We start from the raw sequence: 19,802 nt of genomic DNA on the forward strand, positions 1-19,802 counted from the left end.
ACATCATATTCACATATTTGTACTTATTTATTTATTTATTTATTTAGTTTCTTAACACTTGTTAAGTAAGTACATCCCATGGAGCCAAGGACTTTTTTTTCTTAAAAGAATGACGGGTATGATCTCTGATTCAGTTTAGTAATTATATTTTAGGCTTTTATGACTATCTCTGTATGTGTTTTCTTGTTTATTGTTTGAGTTTGTGAATCAATATGGATGCCACCTGCATTATTGCTACTAATAATCATAAAACCTGTTCACTTTATTCTGCATTTAAGTTTCTAGTCTATATTTAGCATGGTTTGCTAAGTACCTAAACAAACTACACTAGATATAAGTAAATTAAAATAATGCTAAAAATGAGCAGCTTTCATGAATAGTAGTAGCACAACATCCACAGTGTTCTGCAGGTGCTCACATTTGTCTGTCTCCATTCACTATAATTCTGTTTCTAATGGTACTGGTCAAATATATGTTGGGGTGAAGCATAGGAGGGTAGTAGATTTAAGGGGTGGTAACTGGGAGGCCCAGTTGGAATATTGAGAGCTCTATTGGCAACTGAAGTTAGATTCAACTAGACCTCCAGGGTTGAACGAGAGTGTTAATATTGGGAGTGTCCTTAAGTTAAGAAAGGCCAAACTTTAAAGGAAGAATTGATACTGTTTTAGAAGTATAATATAGATTTATACTTTAAGCTTTTATGGTCATTATTTTAAGTAGTTTAAGAATATTATTATAGATTATTCTGTGTGAAAGTTTTTATATCATGTATTCATCATTTAATTTATTGGTCATATAGAATGAAAGGCAATATTCAAAACGTCAATAATAATAATGAATTTATAAAGTTCCTTTGGGTAGCATTATTGTATTTATTTATTTAATATTATTTAATATTTTTCATTCATTATTATTTTTAATTTAAATATGATATCATCGCAAAGCTTAAGTCTATATTTTAGTTAATAATTCAATAACTTAATTAACAGTAAACCAATAACCAACAATGGGAGCGAAACACAGTAGATGTGCCAATAGTTCATCAAATGTCCTCAAAACTTCAGTAGTCTCAATAAATCAATAAAAAGTCCGTTACCAACGGAGACTCCTTCAGTTCAAGGGCAAACTTTAATATATAAGAGATGCAGGTTAGCGCTTTCACCATACGGCTTCATCAGACCTTTACACTCTAATAAAAACAGCTGAGTTTAAATACAAAAAATGGTGGGAAACAAATCTCTCTTAAAGTGCCAGATCTCCAATAACCATAAAAACAACATGTACATCTGTCTTTCATCACAAAACTATTCGTAATATATGTCTACATATGCTCATGTTGAAACAAAAAGCAAACCTCTTCATAATAGCATAAAACATATATAACACACTAATACATATAAAATAATAAAAATATATTAATAATATATATATATATATATATATATATATATATATATATATGAATAAATATATACAGTATGCAAAACAGAATACATATGTATGAGCATTAAAAAATGCCTATGCAATAAAATATAAATATATATATATATATATATATATATACATATATATATATATATATATATATATATATATATATATATATATACATATATACCTATATATATATATATATATATATATATATATATATATATACATATACATAAATATATATATATATATATATATAAAATAGTTGGTGGCAAATAAAATTTATACATAAAAACTACAAGCAATCAATTAATCTAAGATGAATACCCATCAGATCAACAAATTCTTAAACAAAAAAAAAAAAAAAGTGGCATGCTCGATTTCTTATACCAAGGATATAGGTCACATTAAAGATGTGATCAGAGCACATTGGGACATATTATTAGTAGATCCACAGATGAAGGAAGTGGTAGGAGATACTCCTAGGTTTATATATAGAAACAAAAAGAATTTGAAGAGGTTACTTTGTTATCCTAGAGAAAGGTCTAATGGAGAGATAGAACAGCCATATGCCACGATACCATGTGGTCAATGTAATTTTTGTCATCTGATTGATTCTGATTCTACCTTTATGCATCCCCTTGAGCTGAAGACATATGAGTTTCGAGTAAGAGGGGACTGTATGTCAATTGATGTAGTTTACTTAGCAACCTGTGATGTTTGCCACGCATTCTATATAGGGAAGACCAATAAATATTTAAGAGATAGAATGCGTGAGCATATGTATAACATCAGGATACGTTCTAAGGTTAATGCCTTAGCTAAACATGTAATGAAGAATTGATAAAAACAGAGCCAAAAGAACAATTGTTATAAAAGCATAAGCAAGCAGCCCCCTGAAGTCAAGAGGCAATAAATCCAGGCTGAGAATATATCCAAAGATATAAATAAAGTCCACAGAAGATAAATCAGGTACCAGTTTAATGGAGGACACAAGCGCTTTCACATAGCTTCATCAGGTGTAACCATTTCATCTAAAAACACACCTTTATACATGCATTAATTGATCACATGACTGAAACTTTTAAAGAGACAGAACTCATTTTATACTAATATAATATAAACAAATAACTAAATACAAATAACAAATACAAATACAAATAAAAATGTAGAAACAGATGAATTATATATATATATAAATATAAATATGAGTACTACTATTAAAACGTAGCTTAAATAAAACTCAAGTGCCTAAAAAGTACATCTCCTATTTAGTGGTCTGTTACGTAATATGGGCTTGATAGGAACACATTCATTGAGACCATGTCCTATATGGGATCTCAGTCTAACTATCCATTTTGCTTCTGTCTCTTCAGTTTTAACTCTCACATCACCCCCTCTATTATTCTCATAGATAACAGATAGAACTCTGAAAGTAAATTTATGATGTTCACCCATGGTGCTAATATGTTTTGCCAGAGCATTGATTCTAGACTTCTTTCTAATGTGATATAGGTGCTCTCTCATTCTCTCTCTAAGAGTTCTGTCTGTCTTGCCTATATAGAAGCAATGACATTGTTGGCACTCAGCCAGATAAACAACATGTATGGTCTCACAAGTGGCACTTGCCCTGATATCAAATGTTCTTGTTGTGTCAGGGTGATAAAATATTATAGAAGTATCTATGTGTGGGCACTGTGGACAGTGACCACAAGGTCGTGTGTCTTTAAACTCAATGGTAGGTTTCTCTGTTCTTACCCCACATAATCTCCTAAACAAGTTCTTTTTGTTCTTGAATGTATACTGGGGTCTAGCACCAATTAAAGAGGAAATTGTGGGTTCAGTAACCAATACCTGCCAGTTTCTATTAATAATGTCTGTATAGTGCTTGATATCTCTAGCATAGGTAAGGCAGAGACTGAGCTTGGGTTCCTTGCTTTTATTATATCTGGGAGCACCATTGGAAAAATACGGTTTGGCTTCATTAAATCTCTTACGTCTCACCATCATCTCATTCTTGTTGATATTATAGGTATGATACCCCCGGTCCTTTAACTCCAAGTTGGTAGTATGCATCATTTGTTCGTACTCAATTGGGTCTACAGTGAGTCTTGATGCTCTAATAAATTGGTTACGTGCAACATTGTTAAAAACAAATTCTGGGTGCATACTTTGTCTAGAAAGAAGGTTGTTAACCCTGCATTCCTTCCTGTACATTCTGGTACTAAGGTTACCTAATATGTCCTTATAGATATAGACATCCAGGAAATTAATTCCTGTATAAGAATAATTAAAAGTAAATTTTAAAAAGTCAGTGGTTTTGTTCAGGTATTCAATAAAGAGCTTCAGTCCATCTAAGGTGCCTTTCCATAGAAAGAAACAATTGTCTACAAATCTTCTATAGAAATGGATGTACGGTGCATATATACTATTAAAAATGTAATCTGTCTCCCATGTGACCATAACTATATTGGCGTAGCTGTTTGAACAGGAGCTGCCCATTGCTACTCCATTTTTCTGCCAGTAGATGTTATCATTAAAAATGAAAATGTTGTTATAGAGTACTAGGGCTATCAATTTTTGTATAACTATAATCTCTGTGGCATTATATGTGCCAACTTTTGTCAGTAATTTTCTCATAAAGTCTATACCCAATGTGTTGGGTATAACTGTAAAGAGGGAGACAACATCTAACGTAACCAAAATATGTTCACCATCAGCAGTTCCTTGATTAGTAAATGCATATAAATCTCTTAAAAAATGTTCAGTGTCTTTCAAGACATGGTGCATAGTATCTAGGACAGGTCTCAGTTTTTTCCACATAGATTGAGATAGCCTCTGTTGACCATCCCCTTACAGAAACTATGGGCCTCATAGGTGGTCTAGTACTATTCTTGTGCAGTTTCGGAAGCCCTTGTATAACAGGCACCACTGGTTTAGAAACCAAAAAATAGTGTACCATTTCATCAGTAATAAGGCATTCAAATTGCATGCTCTTAATTGCGTTAATAATCTCTAAAATCATTTTATCTACATGTGCTCTATTTATAAGTTGATAAAAATTATTATCACTGAGCATTTCATACATCAATGAATCATAGTCTATTTTATCTAAGACAACTATTTGTCCCCCTTTGTCAGCTGGTCTAAATACCAAGCTGAAATCGTTCTCAAGTTTATTCAATGTATCTAGTTCATCTTTGCTAAGGTTATGCTTCTTGTAAAAGTTAATGTTATTATCTATAACTTTGTAAAAGTCAGTAATACATAACTGTTCAAATGCATTTACAACAGAATTCATTTTCGGTATAAAAGTGCTAGGTCTCCTAAAAACAACTTGTTCTTGTTTATTATTAGTGTTTAAAAACATTAATTTCAAACTTAGATTCCTAGTAAAAATCTTTAAATCAAATATAGCATCAGTGATAGACATATCAGAGGCAAGTATAAACGATAAACCTCTGGTTAAAACACTTAATTCATTAATACAGAGAATGTATAATTTTAGAATGCAGTTCTTTAACATTGGTATACTGGAAACATTGATTTAAAAAGATTGAATTGTCTATACAGGCTTATGACATTCAACATCATATCAGTGATGTAAGTTTTATAAAATTACAAAAAAGAAAAAAAGTACCCTAACGGGTTTAAGCTGCGTTCCCCCCCCCCCCACAACCCCCACTACTTAAATATACCAGCTCCGAGACCACACTACATTACAGTAAATGGAAATATCCCCTTACGGAGATTTCCATTTACATGCTCGAGATTCTGAGTGTTTGATATTCTCATGCTGACAATGTCAGATTCAACACTGTTGGCTTTCGAGAATATAATATAAACCCTGGATAGTATTTGGCTAACAGTTATAATATTTGAGTACCATGCAGTATTCAATTATATTAGATATTTTTGTTGACAAATACAGGGATGTAACATATGCAATATTGTTAGAGAGTGTAACCCAGTGGTGTGAACATCAACTCTAGACCATGGTCAGTGTTGATAAGCTCTATATTACCCAATTGAATGTTTAGGCTAGCGAATACCTAAACATCGAACTGGTAATATCAAAAAATTAAAACAGCAAATGGCCAATTTAACATAGGGAATGAATTCCCTCAGCAGCAAAAAAAAAAAAAAAAACAAATTTTAAACCAAAATGAAGTGGGGGCTTCACCCCCCACCCCCTAACTAAATATACCAACTCCAAGATCGCTCTACAGTGGGGAAAGGGGTAAAATTCACATAACAGCCAAGGGATTTCTTTCCTTGCGTTAAATCAGCCATTTGCAGTTTTTTGTTTTCACTATTACCAGATTGACATTTAGATATTCGCTAACCTAAACATTCGATCAGGTAATAGGAGCCCATTGATAAGACACCCCAATCCCTTGTACAAAAAAATGGAAAAAGAGTGTTGATGCTATATGACTAAGAAAAGTATAGATAACATTCAGTTATGTAGTAGTAAATCAAACTGAAACTGTAATTAACCAAAAGCATCCACCACTGATATAAACTACCAATAAAGCAAGAGAAACTCCAGTGGTGTATGGCACCTTCAAAACCCCTGAAGTGAATAATAGTCTACTACTAGAACTTTATTCAGCTTCTTCTTCTTCTTTTGGCTTTTCCCAGTTAGGGGTCACCATAGCGGATCACCTGTATGCTCATGATTGGCAGTGGAGTTTTATGGTGTTTTGTTCCCAGCCTGGAGCCCAACCTTCCACAGAAGGCACACACACGCACGCATACACTCACACCTAGGTCCAATTTAGAGTGTTCAGTCCACCTACTTTTGGATGTGGGAGGAAACTGGAGCACCCAGAGGAAACCCACATGATCACAGGGAGGACATGCAGACTCCACACAGAAGGCACCCCAGCCGAGGATTGAACTGGAGAACCTCTTGCTGTGAGGCGACTAGAACTTTATTTAGCAAGATAAAAAAATATATAAATTCTTATAACAATACTTTCTTCCACACCGCAGTACAAGACTTCTTCAGAATAAAGCCAAGTGCTCATTTATTCTCTTAAAATGTCCACCCTATGACCCTAAAACTTAATGGTATATCATGCTAAAATTAAGTATTATATATCATTCAACATAAAAACTCTAAAACATGTACGTTGTTTTATCAGGCTATAAGAAAAACAAAAAGGAAGTATGAAACTGATATAGAAAATTAAACATAACATTTAAATGAAAAATTCCTTATAAATTTGCTGATCACATTTTTAATATTGGCAGTATAATGAGGTATTCGATTAAACCTGGAGAACTGGTGGCATCCAATTTAAATTGCCATAATAATTCCCTATATTCCAAAAGGGTTTTTCATTATCCAGTACTGAGATCCTTGGGATTTTTTTCTACAATCAAAAATTGAACTTTTGTCAATTATTCACAGTGCAATATATATAAAGAATTGTTCAGATTTCTCTTTTGTATATCATAATAATGCTTGTATATTCTTTTCTGAAGTGGTCTTTCTGATTTCCCCACATAAAATGCCTTACAACCTGAAGAAATTGTCAAATACATCACACCTCCAGTTGTGGAGTTCCCTCTAACTAGGATCACCATTGACTTTTCATTATCAACCAAGGTCAGGGGCCCCACACTTAGAAAGTATGAACATTGATTGCAATGTCCTCATTTAGATGTGCTGATTCTACCATTCCACCAAATCCCATACAAGGTCCCTTCAAACCATACTTTTCAAAATAAAATTTAAGATTCATTCCATTGTTATAAAGAAATTAGATTTGAAACCCCACAGGGTCATAGCTTGATCAACAACCTTAAATATATTCTAGTTATCTTTAATGATATTCTTAATCTGTGCAGTATTGGTACTATATTGAATGACCAAAGTTCTCTCACAACCTAATCTAGCTATGTCAATAATTTCCCCTTTTGAACTGGTCTGAATGTTAGCAGTTTGCCTGATGTTATTGGTATTTATATCCTCCCTTGCTCCAGCTCCAAGCAGAAGCTGATAGTTTTCCATACTCACTGGCAACTTATGAACTAATATTAGTAACCAAATCATTGGGATAACTCTATCAAAAAATGTTCTCCAATTTCATTGTTTCTTCCATACAAATCTCCTTCCTAGAAATCAATATTGTCAACTTAACAAATTGCTCCTTTACTAAATTATATTTGCAATGAATCTGATGGCAACTAGAATAATGTAAATAACTGTTTGAAAAGGCTGGTAATTTAAATATGTTAGATACAAAATATCCATTTCCTTCTTCATAGTAATGACCAAATAATTCATTTCTACCACATCATGGGAATAAGTAAAGCTAAGAAAATCATTGGAACTATATAAATATTCCAGAAATTCAGATATTAGACAATATGCCTCTTTCCAAATAAAAAATGTGTCATCAAAATACCTCAAATAAATAATACTCCAACTCAGGACAAATTTGGAGTTAAAAACATCTTCTTTACCCAGCTCAAAAAAAAAACATATTGGCATTAACAGGAGCACATGCTACTGTCAGCACTACACCTGCTTCTAAAATTCCCCTTCAAAATATAGGAAGTTGTTCAAAATAAATTCCATCAAAATTAGTATAGTACTTTCATTGGTTGTCAAAAAAATTACAATCTACCAGGGCATTATTAAAACTCAGCCCAATGTCCTGAGGTATACAAGAAAAAAAGATCAACTATGTCTATATTATGGAAACTAGAATGTTCATGATATAACCCTTCATGAATTCTGTCAAGGAAATCCCAAGAATCTTTCAAAAGATGGGATTTCACATTGCAAGATTTCAGTGTCCTATCTAAAAATACTGCCAAAGGTTATGTCTTAGGACCATTAGCATCACAACTGGTCTAAAAGAAGGCTTTTAAATGCTTCTGGGCACCTTTAGTATCCAAAAAGGGTTTGGCACTCGGGGAGAACCATTAAAAAGAAACCAATATATACTAGGGTAATAACACCCCCCCAACAGCCAATCTTCTAAAACAAAGTCAATTTTTATATAAGAAGTATTAATCTCACTAGTAGACACAGTAACAATTTTGTCAGTATCCAGCAGTATTTTAATCATGCTAGAAATATAATCTATGGTGTCAAATATAGCAGTACCTCATACTTTATCAGGTTTCATACTTCTCACCATTTTATCATTGGATAAAAATTGTAATAGATCCCTTTTGGTCTTTATAAGATTATTCACCCCATATCACCCTGGATTCTTGGCAAAATACTTGTAACTATCCCTCTCACATGATTTTCCAAATATTTGGACCAAAGCATTAGGTGTAGGTGTAATAATGCTGTTTTACCTAAAACTGTCACAAGTATTTACCTGATAATCAGCCACATCTTGGTGCTAATATGCTAAGTTTAATTTTCTAGTAAAAGCTCTGAATTCAGTCAAAATCTCACCTATATCAAAACACCAAGTAGGAATAAAAGTAAACACCTTCTCACACAATTGAAAGTGAATAACTGATATATCTATCTTACAATAGTTAAAAATATTATAGCCACAATGTCTTAACTGAATGCCTTCACAGTGACTGATAATACCTATAGAATTCAATTGCATTTTCTTCTCTTTTGTTCTCCTCTCCCTCTGAATACATTTCCCCATCTCTTCCCTTTGTGATAAGGGTATTTCTAAAGTTGCATACTCACCTGGGCTTTGGGGGCATGAGCTTTTTCTCCCTTTGCCCTGACCTTGATTCAGTATCCTGTCAGACCTCTTTAATGGAGGTAATTCCTGGGGAACATCTAAAGGTGTGTTCAAATCCTTCTCTTCAATTCCCTCTTCTTTTTAATGCTCATAATAAAAGTAAAAATCCAGTCATAAACCTGACCACTATTGTCAGACATATCATTATAATTAACTTTGCTACTTTTCTCCTTATTCTCCTTTAAGGGGTAAACCTTATTATTTTTGTTATTTCTCTAATCTCTCTCAAACATCTTTTTCTTATGCATGTTAATACTATCACATTGTCAATTTTATTAAAAGCTAATTCACACTTACATGAGTAGCTGTCATTAAATAAATCTGATCTTGTCATTTAAAACATATAAGTCTTTGCCAAATTAAATGTTTGTGTGTCATTGTATTTAAAAGAACTGCCATATGTTCTAGTCCATGTCGATCAAACATTTTAACCAAGTCCTGCTCCAAGTCTGAATTAGATGTAACACCACTGGGAAAACAGTAAATCCTAAAACCTAATGGGACTCACTTTATCCTCAGTCTCTTAAAAATATACTATCAAGCTGAAAGTATGGTACTTGTAAAGTTTTTGCTCAAAAGTCTTCAATAATTCATCCAAGGATGGACAGACACTAGTATATACTACATCAGAATGTCTTTATCTAACCAGCCCTTAAGGTCAAAAGATGATAACTCATTAGAAGTAGGACATTTTGTGGTGTAAGTACATTCCTCACCTAACAAATTCACATCTACATTTGAATTAAAATGGGAGCCAGAACCTTGATTAATGATGGTAACTTGAACACAATTCCTGCTACATGTACATCCAAACCACTCGCCAGAACCACCTCTGGTGTTAACAGTTTGATGAGTTGTGCATCTTCTTCTAGACTGGAAGTCCATGCTTTCAAGGACCTCCCATCCAGGATTGCAGAAAATAAGTCCTGACTTGCATTAATACCTCCATGGATCAAAAATGCCAAAATAACATCTCCAAAAACAACAACAGTAAAAACCAAAAATCATCCACCATTGGTATAAAACACCAGTAAACCAAAGAAACTCCAGTGATGTATGGCACTTTCAAAAACCCCGGCAGTGAATAATAGTCAACTACTAAAACTTTATATAGCAAGTTGAAAAAAAAAATCCTTATAACAATCCTTTCATGAAAACAAAACAATGTTCTGTGCCTCACCAAAGTCCAGTCAGATAAACCAAAGTAAATATCCAAAAAACCAATAAGACTGGACACTGCTCGAAGACCAACTCCTTCCGTTTATTGAAAGTAGATATATATATATATATATATACACCACAGTACAACTCACTAAATAAAAACAAGTGGCTTTATTCTGAAGGTGTCTTGTGTCTACAATATAATTTCAGAACTCCATCCAGCTGAGTTTTCTAAGGGCAATGCAATGGTGGGTTTGTAGAAAAGTAGAGTAGCATGTTTCGCTATTTTTTCATAACACCGAAGCGGGTGTGGATTTTTGCGAATATTGGAGAAGTACGTGTTAAAGTAGATAATAGATAGGCTGTGGCAGTTACTTTATGTCCAAATTCTCTCATGTATTCTTTCATTCTCTAGAGGGCACTGAGTTTTTGTTAAGGATTTTTGATGCTACTTCTGCACAAACTATGATTTATGTTGACAAACATTAGGCATGGCCTACTGCATGATATAAAAGTAACATAAAATCTGTTTCCTGAGTAGTTAAAGCAACGTATATTGATTTTTTTGTAACTTACTGTTTTGACATGAAGGTTGTGGCCTTTTTCTATTAAACGTTTTCTAGTTTTGTAGTGTGTGGCTTGCGCTAATTTATGTTTCATTCTTCACAAACCAAGCATAAGCAGTGCACTAAGTAAGTGCATCTTTTTGGGGGGGTAGTTGGGTAGGCAGGTTGTATATTTGAAGGCAGAGACCATTAAAGTAGTTGCTATTAAAATGATCACTGATAAGGCTCAATGGTTGCAGTGGGTATGAAGTATATATATCTGATAGCAGCAAGTTGAAATATATTACTGTGGTGGTAATTGTTTTTATAGTCATCACAATTATTGGTAGCTGAGATGCAGTACAACCATATGCAGAGTCATAACTGGTAGTCTGCATCACAGTGGAGAGGAGTGATGCTACTATTGTACAGGGGCCCATGTAAAGTTAATTCTGGAAGACTATGTTCAACTTTTCATATAAGGCAATTCAGTACAGTATATTTTGGAGAGTCAGCTAAGGATGGAAGGTAAGTGATAATGTAGAAAGGGGGATCTGTCTTTTTTTGGTTATTATTTCCATAGATACCATCCCAAAGTGGTCTGCTTTCAAGGCAAGAAAGACAGTTACTGATGGTTTTGTTTTCAAAAGTTCATATCCTGAGGACAATTTCATCACTGATTACCACAGTGTCATTGGAAAACAGTATTTTGTGGTAGGCACCTCTGCAAGCAGGGCATCAGAGTTGCAAACCTGGATGTGCAAGGAGCCTTTATGGTTTTCATCTCAGGTACAGTTACCTAGCACACAATGCTTTATTTATGCCAAAAGTAGTAACAAATGCTGCCTCTACAAGGAAATCTGTCTCCCAATGTTCTTCCTCACACTTTAGACCAAGGGCAAATGTTCACAGACAAGGTATTACCTGGATAGGACAAAATATTATAGAAAGATAGATCAACTTTTGGTGGTTTTTGGAGAAAATAATAAAGGGTTGCCCACTTCTAAGCAAACCATTGCTAAATGGATTTTACATTGTATTATCTTCTGTCACAAATGCAATGGTAAGCAATTGCTAGAAGAGATGAGATCACAGTCCTTCTTAAAGGGTGTCCCTAATAGTGACATCCTTGAAACAGCCACGTGGTCCTTAATTTATTTTTTTCAAAGCACTACTGGCAAGACATTACATCTAACTTTAGGGCAAGATTTGCTGTGACAGTCCTGAAGGGTATGTTTCCTTTCTCTGAAGACATATCAAGTACTTGAAAGATTGTAAGGGAAAGCTCCAGTACTCATTCCTGAAATTATGAGTAGTGCATTGACTTATACAAAGAACATAGTACAGTTGTGTTATCAACTTACCTTAATTGAAGATGTTCAAGTGTACTCACCACTACAATCCAGTTTCTGACTACCCTTCTCTTTAGGAGCATTTAGGACTGTGATTGGCCATCTGTAATTCTGTCTTCTCAATATGCTTGATTCTTGCTTCAACTGAAGCTGCTGTCTCCTTCCTTGTCTAGGTTGATTTAGAAGACCCTGTCTGAGAATAATATTCAGACATTTACAGACCTACTAATAGGACATACAATGCTTCAGAAAATAATTCTTGTTTTGTTTCTTTCTTAGGAGAAGATCCTAGCTCTCCACATATGAGTAATATTTAGGTAGGGACAAGAAAAAACAAAAGATGGCCAACCATACATCTTCATTTATACCACAACATGAAGATGTCTGGAAGGTGTAAGACATGTAGGGTAAGAGCTTTGAAACTCTGGCAAGATGTTGTATTTTGCCTGTAGCAAACATTCTTTAACTCATTACTCTGATAGTGACTATACTCGAGTTTCTACACTTATGATAAGTTGATAACTCAGTTGCACTTTCTGAGTATTAGGGTCCAAATAGATGTCAGCAAAGAGTTAATTTCATAGACATGTTACTCCTAAAGTTTGTTAAAGACAAGTTTCTTTGAAATCTTGGAGGGGAATTAAGAGAAGAAGGGAAAGAACAGAACACAACAAGACAACAACTTTCAATTCTAAGAGCCTCCTTTTCTGAACAAAATTGACTGAGATTGACTTCCATAAGTATCATATATTTCTAGAGCTAAACATAAACTCCATTGATAACTAATGCATTGTACTGTAGCAACATTGTAAAGAGCTGGCCTGAACCGATAGGCATTGTGCACCTATTTTTGGAGGCATGTCCCTATATACTGGATGAGAAATTTTTATTCTCCAAAATGAGGACAGTTCAAGTTCAGATGCCTAGAAAGTGAAAAATTTTGTCTCCCAGTAAAAATGTCAGATGTATGTTTAATTGATAAACAAGCAGAAGTGTAAATCATTCTTTCTGTAGAAGGAATGCTTAACCAGGATCTGTGAGAGGAGTGCCACCATTTAGAAATTTGGAGGTGGAGAACCACAGCATTTTTGTGGTTTAACTGCATGGTAGAATATATTAAGATTAGTTATACATTCCATATTCAATGGTGCTTGCCAAAGATAGTCTCAGCCTTATGGAAACATAAAGGCCATTTCCATTCATTGCAGACTTGGTTGGTGCCAGAACCTCTACAAGCTAATAATGCAGACAGAGATCACATCTTGAGATACTCCTGAATTGTCTTTTTACACAGGCAGAATAAGCAGCAGTAGACTGTTCTACATAGATTATTGCTGAAGTTTGAAGGTAGGGTTATGGAAAGTTAGCATATTAGCTGATTCAATGCTGCAGATATATGAATTGTATCCTTCTGATTTACAATGAGCCCTTTAAATCATCCACATACATATATCTAGAGCTGTTATTTAGCCTACGAATAAATCCTCAGGACTTAAAGGCTTAGAGCCACAAACATAACACTTCCTTTGTTTTGTTGTTGGATTAAAGTTAGGTTTCCCATGTTCTGCCTAATTTCAGGTTATCTTGTAATTCAAAGTAGAAAAACTATACTTTGAAATTTTGTTGAAAACTAACTTCATCAGAAACACGTTTTAGACCCTCATTTTTTCTAGAGTCCAGCATTGCCTTAAGGATGACATGCTATAAAAAATGATTTTGTGCACTTAGTTCAAATGATGTCCACATTCCATGTCATACTCAACATTCCTTCACCAACCCTTTTATTGTCCTGACTGTCATTACATTTAAAACCTGTGCAGAGTTTGGGAAGCAATGCTGACAAGAAATAAAATGTAAAGAACATCCGTATTATGAGATGCAGTTAATACAGAGGAGAAAAAAATTGCTTTGCACTCTTTCGACACCTGGGATAAATACTAACCCTGCTTTAGACCAGGTAACAGAGATATACAGTCAAAAGACAAATGAAAACTGCAATTGCATATGATGGCAAAACCTGTCAAAACAGAAACAGGATTCAGAAAGGCTTACCATAAAATAGAAGCCTTATCTTTGAAGGTTTTGGAATTGATGTACACCTTCTTTGAACATTTCCACAGCAAAGTAAGCCTGAACAATTCAGAGACTGAGCACCCACTACTGTTTTAATCTGGCACTGGCCATAGCATGGAAATAGAGTCCTATTGATGGGACCACATACAAAGTGGCACCAGACCTCTCAACTGTCTTATTTTAGAAAACATTAATTTTTTTCTCAGGCCTAATTTACCCCTGCCCATGGTCTACCTATTTTTGGAGGTATGTCCCTATGTTCTGGTTTGATTTACAAATTTGCACAATTTTATGAATCCCACTCATCAAATGTGATTTTGGAAGCTGTAAAAAAGCAGACTACAAGACTAACGTACTAGTGTCAATAATAATTTAAAGAAAAAGGACACACATCTTGCATCTCACATTTTCTGAAGCAAAAATAAGAGACCTTGTATAGTAGAATTTTGCAATACAGTTCATCAAAGTTAACAGATTTTACGATGTCTCTATGATAATGTGCATATATTTTTCAATTATTTTGGAACTTAAATGTGTTTCTGAGTAGCATCTGACATTCCCACTGGAAACAGGAGTTATATGCTATTTGGTATTCAAATATTATGCTAATTAGATGTCCAGATTTTTGGTTGGGTGTACTTTCTTTTCAAGTGCTTTTGTACCTATTTTCAATGTCTGCAGGTTGAGAGGTATGTGTGGCATGTTGGGGGAGCAGCTACTACAAATTAACCACAAGCTCTGCCTTAGAAATTACACTGGCACCAGAATAACACAATAGAGCAATGGAATTGCTCTGCTATATTATTTTGTTCATGAAAAGAAAAAAATGAATGGCATCAGAAAGACAGCATTCATTCATTCACCCCTATATATGCATCAATAGCTTGTGATGTGAGAACAGGTAGGTATCGTGCAGCCATCCATATGTGTGTGTGTGTGGGGGTGTATATCTGTCTTAGTATAGGTGTATGTCTGCGGGTGGGTATGAATATGTGTTTATGTTCTTATACAGGAGGATATGCACAGATGTGTGTGAGTGTTTCTGTGAATGTGCATGTAGGAGCATGGATATGTGTGTGTGTGTGTGTGTGTGTGTGTGTGTGTGTGTGTGTGTGTGTGTGTGTGTGCCTGTTCTAATAAGATACATGGGCTAGTAGGAAGAATACTAGTGCTGTCGGGTCTGACAGTGTAGTGTATAACTCAGGGATATGGTAATGAGCCTCTATAGAGATCTTCCTTGATGCCTTATGTTGTCTCTGAATTGGAGATTCTCCCCATTGTGCTAACTGGCAAACCCACATTAGCCAATTAATGTTGGAGATAAGAATCTCTGAATTTTCCAGTTTGTTTGTTCATGGTTCATTGGTTAGCACTAGGCTAACTGCCCTTGCGAGCTATTTTAAGCCTAACCAATTATCCCTTGTGAGACTCAAACCCTGCACAGTATGTTTGTAAGGCAAACACCTTAACCAGTAGGCCACCCTCCCAATGTTTTGCTATTGATACTGCAGGACTGGTAAGTTAGTTTCTGAACTAATTACATCTGTTTTCATTACTTTTCTGACATTTTGTAGACCTATGTCCTTTGTTTTAACAATTTTTTTTAACAAAGGATCTCATTTTTTTCTCAAATAGTATAAAGATTTTGTACTTCCCATATATTCTATGAGGTCCTACATGAAGACATGCAGAAAACAAGAAACCCAAGGTCAAAAGAGAACATGTCTTTTTATTAGAAAGAGGCTGCTACATTAATGCCTATGCTTTAGTAAGTTATCAAATGTATATAAGGCTGTCTGGTAGTCTATAAGGTTTCAGTGCCTTTAGTTCATGAGTTTCCTTTGAAACATAACAATAGTCACATAGAGCAAGCATCAATCTGCCATTCACTATGTGCTATCTGTTTATATATTTTGGTTTATTTTAATGTGTCTGAGTAGCACAATAGCTGAGTGATTAATGTTTCATCTTCATAATTTCAGAGTCTGGGATTCAATCCATAGCCCAGGTTATTTTCTGTGTGGTGTCTACATGTTCATTCTGTCATCCTGAATTTTCTCTAAGAGTGCAATTTCTTTCTCCTACTAAACATGCTGTTGGACTACATGCTTTAAACTATCCAATTATATTGTGTTTCTCCTTGTCCTTATGTCCTGGACTGGAAAGCTAGAAAGTGTCCACAGCTGACCAGTTCACTCACTTGGTTAACAAATAAGGAAATAAATGTAACTATGTAAACCTTGGACATCCTGTTACCCACCAAACTGATATGCTCATTCATTTAATGTTTAGAGAATAATAACTGGGCAGTGGATTCTTAACACTTTAGCACTGTGTGTTTTTTGGTTTGGTAGTGTTTTATTTTTGTATTCTGCCTTGCTGCCTTTGAACTCTCCCCTCCCTCTACCTAATACCTTTAATGCAAATCCACTATCCTCTTATGCACAACCCTCCCCCACACACACAACTTTATTAATGCAGCAGTGTTATCTCAGCCACTATGAGAGTAACTGCCAGGCAGAAAGAAACTTTAATCCTCTTCATGAAAGAGGAAAGTAGGCCTCTGGCTTTGGAATATTCCACTTCCCTGGCTGACTGTTAGCTGGCAGTCAAACCACTAACATTAGCAACATGCATGAAAGTCCTTCCTCTGTACAATCAGTTGACCTTCTTTGTGTCATTTAGGTTTGTGAAGGCAACCATCCACCTTACAGTCTCTGATGGATGCATATCAATGAAAATAATGTTTCTGTAGGACCCAGAATTATTCCCCCTTCAAAGAATACAAAAAATATTCATTAAGGTGAAATTTGGCATAGTACATTGAATGTCATTGTTAACAACTCTGTTTATGTTAAATATCCACAAAACAGTCAGAAACTCATCATGAGGTCTGTGTAATAAACATGGTGTGAAGCATTTACAGTAGACTATCTTACTAACAATTAAAAAGCATGGGTCTCATTTAGCAGGTTTTATAGTGCCAGGATTCATTTCTTTTTGTCTTTTTAATTTATTTATTTAACATTTATTTACCAGGAAAGTCCGACTTGGAATGAAGCAAATTTTCAGTGTAGGCCCTGGGAGAAAAGTTCCAGATGCATATCTTTGTAATGTGGGAGAAAGCCCGAGTACCCAGAGAAAACTGACAAGGACACAGGGAGGATATGCAGAATCTGCACAGAAGACACTCCAGCTGAGAATCGAACCAGAGAACCTCTTGCTGTGACGTGACAACACTACTGCTACACCACTGCACCATCCACTGAATTTGTTGTATTCCCACATTTCATTTGAAGTGAAGCTTTTATAAAAATGAAGTGAAGAACCATGTTAATGAAGCAGTCCATTTGTTTTTCCTTAGGTCCCTTCTTTCTTACTGTGATGTCCCTCCTCTGGGCCAGTGATCAAGGAGCTTCAAACCTCACCACTGACACTGGTGGGGAATGTTCACTGTGAGAAAAATAGACGCACACAGTATTTTCAGATGCAGGTCTCTGCACCAAGTACAATTTCCCTTAGGAACACACGGGGAATGCACACTCCAGTCCTGGGGCTGGGCTTTCTCTCCAGGCCCCAAATAAAGCTCCCCACTGACCACTATAGCACTGAGTCCTTAGCTGGGTGTTCCAAGCCAAGTCCTCCACTGCTCTCTCTCTGTGAAATCAGTGCTCTCAGGGGCCCTGTTCAAAGTAGCTTTCACACACAATCTCTTTGAGATTTGATTTTCACACCTTTCACACACACTCTCTTTGAGATTTGATTTTCATACACACACACACACACACACACACACACACACACACACACACACACACACACACACACACACACACACACACACATACACACACACACACACACACACACACACACACACACACACTCACTCACTCACACACACCTGGGAAAGGCTAGTACAGCTCACCCACTCTGCCATCTCCACCCAGACTATAAGGTAGATTTACTGCCATCAGAATACCTGAAGCTATCTGCTTTAAGGCTCTTACCAAGGTACCCAATTACACTTAGTAAAATTAATACTTATACAAATGGGTTTCCTATTACATGATTGAAACCCTAGGTTATCAAAACCTAAAGGTTGATCACTAAATGTCAAAGTCTGAAAACTGTGAACGGCCGTTTCCACACAGGGAAATGAGTCATTTGGCCATTATGCATTATTTGTTCTTTCTCCGCTGTAGAGCAATCTCATGGTATATTCAGTTGGGGGGGGGGCATTGTTTCCTTATGTGGAAATGGCCATTTTCGATGTTAAGGGTTTGACATTTTGTGATCAACCTTTAGGTGTTCAATAATTTAAGGTTTCTATCATCTAATATAGACCTATACAATGATAGTGTTTAACCAAACAGCAACACTTTCAGGAGCGTGGAGCCACAGTGCCACTAAATAAATGCAAGTACTCTCAAAAGTTAAATATTTTCTAAAAGACCAGCCACAATGAAAGTTTTAGATATATTTAAGAATAAATAATAATAAAAAATCCATGACAATACTGAATATCTGAAATGCAGGCGTGGTGGCACAGTATGCGTAGAGCGTATCAATCAACAGTAGTCTGTATAACACACAAATACACTAATACGCTAGCTGCGTACAGATAGAGTTACCAGTTAGTCAGTATCACCATAAAAAGCAAAAGTATACCAAGTACTGTATCAGGCTTCCGTGGAACAATGGCTTGAAAACTCTTCAGCACCTCAAGCGTTCAACGGGACATATCCAAAGTCATAAAACAAAGAAAGCAAGTAAATGCAATGCAGGCTTGTTATTCAACGCCAGTATGCGAGTCAGTGCATACAAAAATAAGCTATCTGCTTGTATATGGAGTCAACAGTTAATTCAAATAAAGTACCTGATTCAAGAGCAAAACTTCAGAGGAACAATAGCTTGGAAACCTTCAATGACAAACCAAGCGTTCAACAGAGCTTATTTTTGTATGCACTGACTCGCATACTGGCATTGAATAACAAGCCTGCATTGCATTTACTTGCTTTCTTTGTTTTACGACTTTGGATATGTCCCGTTGAACACTTGAGGTGCTGAAGAGTTTTCAAGCCATTGTTCCACGGAAGCCTGATACAGTACTTGGTATACTTTTGCTTTTTATGGTGATACTGACTACACAACTAGTGTATTTGTGTGTTATACAGACTGCTGTTGATTGATACGCTCTACTCATACTGTGCCACCACGCCTGCATTTCATATATTTTTTCTTTAATTATTTGGAAGCACAGGAGTGTTGGTGAGTGTAACCTTGCAGTTTTCCTAATACTGAATATCTATTTACAATAAACACCAGAGTTTCAATCATAGGAAATGTAATAAACAACATAGATGGAAAAACTCAGACAGTTACAAAAAAAAAAACAAAATTTAGCTAATCTCACTATATTTTCTTAACTGAATGAAGAATTATTGTTCCCTAGTTACTTGCTAAAGCAAGGCAAGATGAAAGTGGATGAGTGCCTT

This window comes from Protopterus annectens, chromosome 6.part0 (genome assembly GCF_019279795.1).
Source record: "Protopterus annectens isolate FY-2018-M chromosome 6.part0, PAN1.0, whole genome shotgun sequence".
NCBI classification, from domain to species: Eukaryota; Metazoa; Chordata; order Ceratodontiformes; family Protopteridae; genus Protopterus; species Protopterus annectens.